The sequence below is a fragment of the Saccostrea echinata genome, unplaced genomic scaffold (assembly GCF_033153115.1).
Source record: "Saccostrea echinata isolate AGI-Se365-2 ecotype Australia unplaced genomic scaffold, CSIRO_AGI_Sech_v1 ptg000050l, whole genome shotgun sequence".
In the NCBI taxonomy this organism is placed as follows: Eukaryota; Metazoa; Mollusca; class Bivalvia; order Ostreida; family Ostreidae; genus Saccostrea; species Saccostrea echinata.
The window spans coordinates 1,495,969-1,507,286 of NW_026889799.1; the positions used below are offsets into that span (position 1 = coordinate 1,495,969).

At 33.1% G+C, this 11,318-nt stretch overlaps 1 protein-coding gene across 1 annotated transcript in view; it reads right to left on the reverse strand.

Annotated features, from left to right (window-relative positions):
- The window catches only part of LOC133203371 (uncharacterized), a 284,718-nt gene that overhangs the window by 238,283 nt on the left and 35,117 nt on the right, over positions 1–11,318 (reverse strand). The window lies entirely within an intron of this gene.

Below are 11,318 nucleotides of genomic sequence, written 5' to 3' on the forward strand. Positions count from 1 at the left end.
ATCCTAGTGCCTCCATGAGAGTGTAGTTGCAGAATTTAATATGCAGGAGATCCATCTGATGAATTTCTACACCACCCACTACACAAAACACCCAGTCCCCCAGTTTAAGATAAAATCATTGAACCATGTAGCATTTTTCCTGCTCTGGTGGGCTGTCGGTACCCTACTGAAGAATTTGAGAATTGAACAGCAGGAAACGTAGAAAATCAACAGCGACTTTTGGTGAATGGCCATGGCATAGCAATTGACAGACCCTTCACTGTTACATGGGAAGAATTGTGGATACCCATTTCCATCTGGATTGAATCATGCACAGGGCCAGTTTCAAATCCTGGTTAGAACCAGAGCAGCAACTAGGTGGATGGGTTCAAGTAATAATTGCTGTGGCTAATTATGTTTTTTTCTCGCCTATGGGATTCTTGGCAGGTACACATACTGGATACTGAAAAGATTTTCGTGTCCTTTGGTATCCACCCCCATGTTGTCAACTTTGCTTAGCAGTATCTAACGGTTTATGGATTTGTTAGTACATCAGCGTTGTGTAGCCATGAGGGAGGTTGGAATTGATCTAACCTCCACGCGGCTAGGATAAGGCTGTCCGAAGAATGTCACAGTGTACCAGCCGTAGTAACTTCTCTGAACTACCTAGATATGACGTCATAATGTCATATGACGTCAAGTCACTGCAAATTTGAGCAGACATGACGGGGAAAGTGTCATAACTTTTACATTCCTTTCACATCACATGTAGGATTTTTTTACGTTGATGTTTAAATCATCTGTCTGGATTGTTGTTTTAAGGCTGTTATGGTGGTGAATATTAGCAGTATAATGTCGTTATTCCCTTTTCTTGTCTAACTTGTACGTATTCAAACAATTACAAAAACGCATGTGAAATGCTCCCCATTACACGTCCGTAGACAAAGTTAGAATTTATAAATCTTACATATATTAGACTGGCACAAGTGAATAATAAGGATAAATTGAATATATTCTGTGTGAATCTACTAGAGAAATATGTCCTCTAACTGAATTTTGCTGGGGGATTGTATGTAATTTATCCCATTTTGTATAAATTGCGATGAAGAGTGGAAAATGACCCTTTGTATGTGGGTAAGTTGAATTTCTCGTGAAATATTTTCTTACGAAATAAAATTCAGACTTACCCCCAGCACTTTATATATACCCAAGAATACGTTTAATTGATTTATGTAACAAGCCGTTCACAATAATTTTGTTTTTCACTTGTGCCGATGCGATTTTTGTGCAACATTTAAAAAAATTATAAGTGTCCGTCACGTGATCAACACAGTCATGTGACATCCCAAAAATGCTTTTATATAATACCTTATTCAACTCTCTTTACAACTTAACTGTGTATGTATACATAGATTAAAAATTGAAATCAACACATAGCTCAAAATAAAATAGTATATATCTTATGCATATTAAGCCTTCGGACAGCCTTAACATAGCTGCGCAATAGCAGTTGCAACCCCTGTGTGAGTCCAGAAGAATTGAGGGAATGTTGGCTGCGGCTCCAGCAGGACTTCCAAGTAGATGCCCTAAATTTGATAAGAGATCTAGGAAAGCCGGTTATTCTGCACTGCAGAGACAATGGTTCAGACAAGGCAGTCAAGCACACCCTGGTCATTATCCGCAGGATGGACATGACTCACCATGCTTTCCATAGGCGCTGATTGACGGGTTTAGCTGAAGAGCTACACCAGTGGAAGATGGATCTGCCTGCGATAAAATTTGGCGGCATCATGAGGTCCACTCGGGACCCGAATCTTGTGGCTCTTGTGGCCAGGATCCCAGTTGAGCGCCCCCTGTTGGAGACAGATGCACTATATTTACTACCAGCCCATGGTTGCAAGATGAATTACCCTGGGGGTCGTTTTACAAAAGAGCTTATGACTAAGTCCAAAATTAAATTCTGCTTATTACTTTCTTTTGTACATTAATTTGAAAATTATTTTATTAATTAAAAAAAAAAAATACTGCTAGCGTTTTCAAGCAGAATAATTCATTTTGAAAAAAAGTTTACAATCAACTAAATTTTTTGGTTCTATTCGTAAGTTCTTTTGTAAAACGTCCCCCTGGAATCAAATGTTACATGTTTATCTCTTCCTGCACAAGTCTCCTTCATCCGCAACACGCCAATGTCATTTATCCTTGAGATGTGCAATAACAATTCTAGGCACTCCTATCGATTTTATTTTTTTTTTCTTTACATGTCCATCTGTTATTTAGTATATTTCCTATACATGTATGTAATGAATTCAGAATAGCTATTTTACGTAAGTGTGCAAAGGCATGTATAATTTCATGGTACAGCATAATGGCAATTGTTCTTATAACTTGTATAAGTGAAGGGATTATGTCTCTCACCAGTACTTTGTTGGAAAGTAATCATGATTTGCTAGAATTAGTACTTTTTACCATATTTTTGTACGAATTGATATTGAAGTAATTTTGTCCGATTTTTTTTTTTTTGGGGGGGGGGGGTTGGGGGGGGGAAGGTTGGGGTGGATTTTGCATATATAATTACTGATGTTGGTTAAATTCAGTAATAGATACAGTTGCATAAATAATCACTGGTGTTGGTTAAATTCGCCAATGGATACTCTTGGCTCTTCAAGAAAGCGAAGAGTGTGGTACCACAGCCCGAAAAAGCTCTAGAATAACATTGATCTCCTGACTTCCATCTTGCCAGAGGTCTGTTAGACATAGCCTGTCATATTAGACCTCGTCTGAGGTCAAGGATTAGACGGGTAAATCGTCGACCGTTAAGACAAAATGAAACTTCAAACAAAAAAAAAAAATGAGGGAGGAGAAGGTTTTACCGTAAGAAATTTATTGGTTACTTGAGAATGGTCATCACTTCATCTTATTTGCAAAGGACAATGAATTACTCCGAAAAGAGATTTTTCATAAATCTTACTTATTTAAAAATCTTTTTCTAAATTCAATGATTAATTCCGTGTCATACGTGTATGTCCTTAGTTTAAAGATCCAGATGTACAGCTCGTAGTATTATTTTTTTCTTCCGATATTTTTATCCAAACTAAAGAAATATAACGATTAATCTCTTCTGATGTTATATTCTGTTCGGTATAGCGGCTACATGTATAATAACGAATTTTACATTCCTAATGAATTCAAAATTTCAAACATTGAAAATTAAGTCCTGCTGAACACGATTTTTCCCCGCAAAAAGCGCTGGAAGTAAACTATTTTGTGTGTCTTAATTAGTCATGCGACTCTTCCATGTGATGTTTTTTTTATAAAGGGGAGGGGAGGTAAATGGTATTGGTTTTTCTTTTGCAGCTCCAGTTCTAAGTGTTATAGAAAATTTGTTTATTGAGTAGCTTCATCTGGTAAAGGAGATGGGTGAACACGACGAGCGATAAGCCTATAGTGTGACAAACATGAAGATGAAAAATTAAATTTCAATTATATCAAAATTTTCCTTGATATTTCGTCTAACATTAAAACTTACTTTATGTAAAATCTCTACAATCTGCAAAAATCCCTCAACGATTGAAATTATTTGCCTGTGAAATATTAGACACACACTAAAGCGGGCAAAAAGAGTCATTTTCTCATACTATAACACTATTTTTCGATATGAGAGGGTCTTCGCTCCACCTTTTTGAAAATTAATCCTCAAAGTTTGCATAAAAAAATACATTTTTTGGTTACCAAAAATATGGAGCAATGACCCACTTTACCTTTAAAATATACTTTTATGACATAACATTCGCATCTTTTCAAAAAATACTTGAAGTCCATTAAGTCATGGGTCATATCACAAACACGATTTAAATGCCACTGTTCTTCAGGACTTGTGTAGTCTAGTGGTTAGCGTGCTAGTCTCGAAAGAAAATAATACTCAGGATTTTTATTGCTAGGGTTCGAACCCCACTAATACCACATTAATTTTTTTAATAAAAGAATAAATTTTGCCGAGGAAATTTTCCTTAGAAAAGTTTTGTTTATCACAATTTCTTAAATTTCAATAATTAGAACTTTACTCTAAATATTAAATTCACAAAATGAACATGATTTTTATATTTCTGAAGCTATAGGCTTTCTGCACGCTATGTTCGCCCATCTCCTTAGAAAGAAAATGATTTAACATTTAATATAATCAATTTAAAACATGTTTTCTTTGGGAAAAAAAATCACATGATTTACCGGTTATAGACTTTTGCCTATGAAACACTAGCCTAGCTAGCTATCTAGCATTATTTACCACTACAATCTTGGAAGCGACCTCTACCTGAACTGTTTTGTTATTTTCTTTTCATATAGATTCTAATTGCAATCAATTTAGTAATTATAAGATATTTGGAGTAATGTAAATAGTGCATATACAATGTGACCTTACCAATCCAGAGATTACAAAATTACAGCACAATACGTTAAATTGCTTTAGAGCTATTTTCTGTAATGAATAGACCTCTAACATGTATATAGATAAAAGCTGCGACACATGGTCATAAAAATAATTCAAACCTTGTTCAGATAAAATGAATTTGTTCCCACTAGGAGCTCCTCGGGTGGCTTATGCCTCGCAAACTTAATTCGGACGTCCAATCATGTGATCTAATCCGAAATTCCTCCAAATTTATTCCTTTGAAATCCGAGTTATTTTATGGCACTCCAAACACTATATTCCTTTTTTTTAACCACTGCTTACATATGGTTGTTATCAAAGCCAATAAACAAGGACGAACTTAACTTTTTGTTGAACATCATGCAGAGCGAAATATAAAATGAGTTAAAAGGCAGTTTCGGCGGAGAAATGTATCGGTTTGATGCATACTCTTCTACCAATTACATCCGAGCTTTCTATGGAGCGTAGCGGAGTCAGCCGAAGATTGCCGATTGTCTGATTCCAGGAACATAGGAATGGCAAAACTTTGTTGCCATGAGCAATGGTTAGCATGACAACATATCTTAAATTCTGTAAAAATAACATTTTTAAATATGCGAGAATATCTTTTTTAACGCAATCATCAATACAATAAGATATAAACAAAGTGGTATAGGGTTATTGAACTTATATTGGTGAATATTGGGACGAGGTGGCAGTACAAATACGAGTGCATTTGGCCGCCAACGAGTGACAATATTCCTCAGGCACCTGTTTCGGTAATAAAAAATTTAACCCATAGTATAATAATAACAGAAGGTATTCAACTCCGAATTACATGGAGTACCCCCTCCCAATAATCGCACCCATTTACACTTTCAGAGGAAATGCACTGGCAAAATGTTTATTACCATTGTCTTATACTTTAATTTATCTACACAATCATATATGACATGATTGTCTTCATTTTTCTTTATTCTCCGTAAATAGCGTCAAAACTCTGCTTGCCGACCTGAAAATTCGTCTCACATCACAGAATGGTATATCGAAATTCAACTGAATGGTATTATTGGTATTCTTAGGAGTAAGATCACAAGCATTTGGACTATGCCTCTCCTTCTACCTTGCAACAAAAGCCAGTTTAAGTTTATTCCGAATTATGCCGTAGTATATGCATGGTGCCTCTCAGCCAGCAGCAAGTTGATGTATGCGTGGGATTAACAACAAACCCGCTGCACTCCTTGCTACAGATGGATTCGACTATTCTTGCATGATTTCAATTTCCCCACCATGTGAGCCAAGTTGATTTTTTTTCTTTGGGTAGTCATCTAGGGTACAATACAGCCCTCCTCCCCCCTCATAGTTATATTCTTTTTACGTGAATTGAAATTACTTCCTATAAAACAAAATACTTATTTCAAAACTTAATTTGTTGCTTTAATATTTAAAAACATAAGGAATTCGAAGCGTGCAGTAAGCTCTTTCTTGATTCATGAAGGTTTGACTGTATAAAAAGGGGCAATATGAGTTGTTTCCATGCTGCATTAATGTATTGAAAACTTTGGAATAGGCGAAATCGAGTGATAATTAAACTGTGACAAAATTTTAGGTCTCACTTCTTTTGCATATAAAAACGTATATAACATCGGGATGAAGGAGAAAGAAAACGCGTGCTGTATAAAAAAAAGAAATATAGTAGAACCCTCTATTAGTGACTGATCTCTAAAAGTAGTTTTGGACAAGTTTATTCTTTGTGGAAATCTTCATGCTTCATCTAATAATTTTGGACCCCGACAAAACTATTGCAAATTTCTACATGTACTATCAATGGACTATATCTGCAAAGTTTACACTTGGTCATTTGAACAATGTCTTAAACACATTAAAATGTGTCAATTTATATACTTATTGAGCATTCTTTTCAAATACAAAATAAAAGAAAACATACACAAGTACATAAGCTTATTTGTTTTGGAGAACATATCATTGGGAAATATATATATATATATATATATATATATAAACAAAGAAACAAAAACAAGAAAAAAAAAAAAAAAACAGAAACAAACAAACAAACAGACTTTATATTTGCATGTTCCTTGCCGTTGATAAACCTTCTTTGATGTTGGATTACCTTGCACCAGATAAGGTGAAGTTGACTGAACAGAGCCGCTTGCACCTTTTCTATATTTCTACCTAACAAGCAAAGTTATATTTTTCAGGAGAGGGCTTAAATGATTAACAATGCCTTCTTCCTTCCTTTTAAGGAAATACACACATACTGACATTCTGAGTTTTGAATTGATATCATAGCCATATGTACCTCTAATGCATTGTTTCATTTGCGAATGTTGTTTCATGGCCGTAGGTACCTTGTCCCCCCCCCCCCCCCCCCCACACCCTCCTAACCTAATTTTGCCGATATATAGATTATTATTATAATAGTAAACATAGATACTATATGCTTGTGCCCCCTCAATAAAAACGTCTGATGACCTTTTTTTTTGGTTGTCAGGAAATTTTTGGTAGTACCCTCAAAACTGTATGGCTGAGCCCCCCCCCCCCCCCAACCGAATTTGCTTCCTACGGGCCTGGTTGTTTTATATGACTTGTCAGTTATGTGCATGGTAGGTGCTGCTGTGGTCAATAAGGGTGACTTTAAGTTTAAAACTTTTAAGTTATTTTGGACAGCTTATTCGAGGATCGTAAAAGGATGCAGTTGGATCTGGCCCCAAGACCATAAACTGAGAACAGACTTAAGTCAAAATTTCAAAGCAATATAACTTTTGAAATAATTTTGATAATGAAATCAAATTTTCATAATATATTTGAATTTAAATGTTATATAAAATTGCAAAATTTTAAGCAAATACATGAAATAAAACTCAAGATATTAAAATCAAAATTTTGACTTAAGTCTATTCTCAGTTTATGGTCTTAGGCCCTGTTCTCCTAATATGCACCTAGGTCGAATAAATTCCGGAACAGAATAACTATCATATAAAAATTAACATGATGGAAAATATTTGAAATAATAGTTATATATAATATATATATATATATATATATATATATATATATATATATATATATATATATATATATATATATATATATATATATATTTATAGATATAATAACCAGATTTTTTTTATTCATGACGATTATCAATCGAGTGGCTTGCGTGATAATGTTATGCATAAACGCCTTCGGCGTTTATGCAAATTATCACACAAGCCACTCGATTGACCACATCATGAATCCAAAAAATAAGACAGTTATTCCTTAAATAATGTTTTGTAGTATAAATATATTGCTGGGCAGGCCTTTCAATACATATTTATATAATAGTGTTTTGATTTGTATGTGCTTTGCATGCACTATACCTAAATAGTAGTTAGGGTTTGTCAGGATTTGAGACATGGTGCACGAGCCGGAGGCGAGTATTGTTATTATTATGCTGACTGTTGTATAAAAACGACACAGTTTTTCTCCATTTGCAATATTTCATCACCTCTTACAAACATGTTAGTACACCCCTATTATGACCTCTGTGGTTAAATAGGTAGGTCGGACTGACAATCTCGGGGTTGTAAGTTGTGATGCGAGTTCGATCCTCGGCGTGGATGATGTCGGATTTTCCTTAGAAAATGAAGCCCTGCACTATTTCGGCATAGTAGGCTTTTGCTTTATAAATCCTTTAAACACTCTGCGATAATAGTTGGGTATTGATTATATAGAGACAAACCAACAGGAAACATGAAAATTATGGATATTATTATTCCCTATTATTATAGAAACTGATAAATTAACTGAACCAGCACAATTTAGTTTTAAGGGTGCTCTACACCTTTCAGGTGTTCCTGATATTCAATTATTCACAGTACCTCAAAGTTATTCCAGCTTCATAACAGTTAAAGCATAAATAATAAGGTTTATTTTATGGACATTTATCAAGTATCTTATTACAGGTATGTTTACCTTTATTTTTTTGGTTTTCTGTAATCACAGCAAAATCAACTAAGTTGAGACACACAAAAAAAATAATCCAAATGAGTATCCCGCTAACTATATAGATAAACAACAAGAACAAGAAATGTTATCGTATGATATTTACAGTCTGACATTTCAGGTATATGATAGTTGAAGACAAATGTGTTTTTAAATATAAACTCAAAAGTACAAGACTATGCACTCAGTTTGCAATTCAGAAATGGTAAAAAATTTAAAGTAAGGAGTAAAGATGGGTCCTTATTCTCTTCTTATAAATTAAAGTTTTTGAAAAGGTTCAGCATTAATTACTTTTCATTGACTCATTCCTGAATAATAAAAATAATGTCTTACAAATCATTTTAATGGAGTAAAACAGTACTTCTGAATTCGGTGTTTGTATTTCTCTTTCATGCCAGACTATAAATTGATTCAAGTGTATTTCAGATAATGACTGACTTGCAACATTTCCGAAAAAGTGTGTTATCTCTACTGATGTCTGCCATGTCTGTCTGAGGCAGCATTTCTGAGAGTATGGTATTCCCTTAGTAACTACAATGATAATCTTATCCGAGTCAGCATTTTTGGGAGTATTTACCTCGGAGTCAACCATTTACTACTTGGATAGACCATCTTAACTTGTTATTAAGAATGAAACTGTATATGTCTCGGGTATCTTTTTTTTTCTTTTCTTAATAATGTTGTTAGGAAATAACTACAGTGTAAAGCAATTTACACAATTCGACTGTCTGTGGCAGCATAGTGGATGACGTTTTATTGCAGCCCGGAGGACCGGGCTGCTCTATACATATAAGTTTAAGTGTTGGTATATGGGGATTGAGGTGGGAGAAGTTATTCAGAATTAAAGGTTTTCTAAACATTAAAAAGATTGTTAATCAGAATGTTCTTTCCCTTTATAAATTATACACAATATATTTACTTCCATAAAGTGAATCTGTAAAAATATATATGTTTTTCATATTTAATATATAAAGTTGCTTATCATTTACTATCGAAAAAACGACAGGTCCCTTTTTTTAGAACATCGAATTTTACTTATCGCATAAAAACGTAAAAACGTACTTTACACAGTTCGTGTTTTATAATCTTAAAGTGAAAGACATTTTTGAAAATAGGTGATGCATGTGTCTGGTTTCAAATTATATTTTATGTAGCCAACATTTACTTGAGGAATTGATAAAGTTTAAAGGGTATCATTTTTGTTCGATTTTCATCCGACTATAAGTTTTCAAAATATTCTCTACTGTCGTCTCCATCATTTAGACGCATGCCTTTTTCACACATATCGAAGCGGTTTGATGATCAAGACTCATTTCCATTGTTTACTTTATTTATTTCCCGGGCGACAATTGATAGTTACATCAAAGTTTTCTTGTTATAATATGTTTACAGTGTAAACAATATATATCAGCGGGATTGTCTGGGGTGGAATAGTTGATATATATATTTTTTTCTGTTTACGTAAGAATGTAAGAACTGTCTGTGGCAGCATACTGATGAATTTTTATTTTATTCTGTTTTGTAGTTCCATCAACATTCGATAACCTTTTATTACGTAAATTCTGTACATAGTCGATGACTTACTATTATATTCTGTTTACAGCGTAAAACAATTTATTTACATCAGTATGACTGTCTGAGGCAGCATATAGTTGATGTCCTTGTATTATGTTGTTTCGTACACTTGTTAATAATTATAAATCTTCGTGTTACGATAATATAGTAAGAAATAGTTGTTCTAACGCTATTTTAACAAATTGAGCGTAGAAGCAGAATAAATCACAGTGCTCTATAAAACTAACATTGTTGTTGTGTTTTTGATGATAGAATTAAAGTGTGGACTTTATATATACTGAATCCACTATATATTTTTTTTTTATCAAATGTTACATGAAATGCATAATATATTCTTTCGCCTGGTGGTTTTTTCATTCGTTACTCTGCTATTTGCTTCTTGTAAGATTTCAGTGTTTCCCAATCGTCTCCTCTGCATTGGACATTTATTTATAATTTGTTAGTTATTGACAAGTTCGTTGCGTGCTTTTAAAGTTTTTTTTTTTTTTTTTTTTTTATTTATTTATTTATTTATTTATTTATTTAGTCAATTTTTCTATTCATACTCGTATCTGTATTTTTTTTTCATTGTGTAGGTTAATATCCTTTTAAGAGATGTATTAAAAATACGTACATGTGTAATTTTTGTTCGTATTTGGTTAATTTGTTCGGTATTGTTATAGATGCCCATTTACGACAATTAGTTTTATTTTATATTTTGCAAAAAATAGAGCAGGGTAGACTCATAAATGGCGATAATAAATAATATTGAGGACAGTCAAAGACGATGATATAATCAAACACTATATTTTTATAATTAATTTTCTTTTATATCAATAAGACACCAACTTTTATGATAACCCACCAGTTGCATTTTTATTGATGATTATGCTTGAAAACAAATACACATTTCAGTACAGTAATGTAAAATAAAACAATAATGAATCGGAAGTTAGATAAAGTCCAATCATTATGTACAACGGAAATCAAAACACAACCCGACATTTTTCAACACGAAAATCTCTTTGTAGATCGCAGAAAATAAATTTGAATATGAACTGAAACAAAATGAATAAAAATGACATTTGTATATAATGCACCATATCTAAATGTACAAAGAGAGATAATCCCTTTCAACAAAAAATAAATAAATAGATAAATAAAAAAAATATACTGTTCTAAAATATTTTAGCAAAAATTGTTACAAAAAAAAAAAAAAAAAAAAAAAAAAAAAAAAAAAACCTTTACTTTAAAATTATTCCATGTTAATGAATAAAACTTTTTTGCCAGATTAAATCAGGGTCTAAATCTTTTTTTGCTACAGTAAATGATCATATTCACGAGACGAGAATTATTTTTTTCAAAGTTA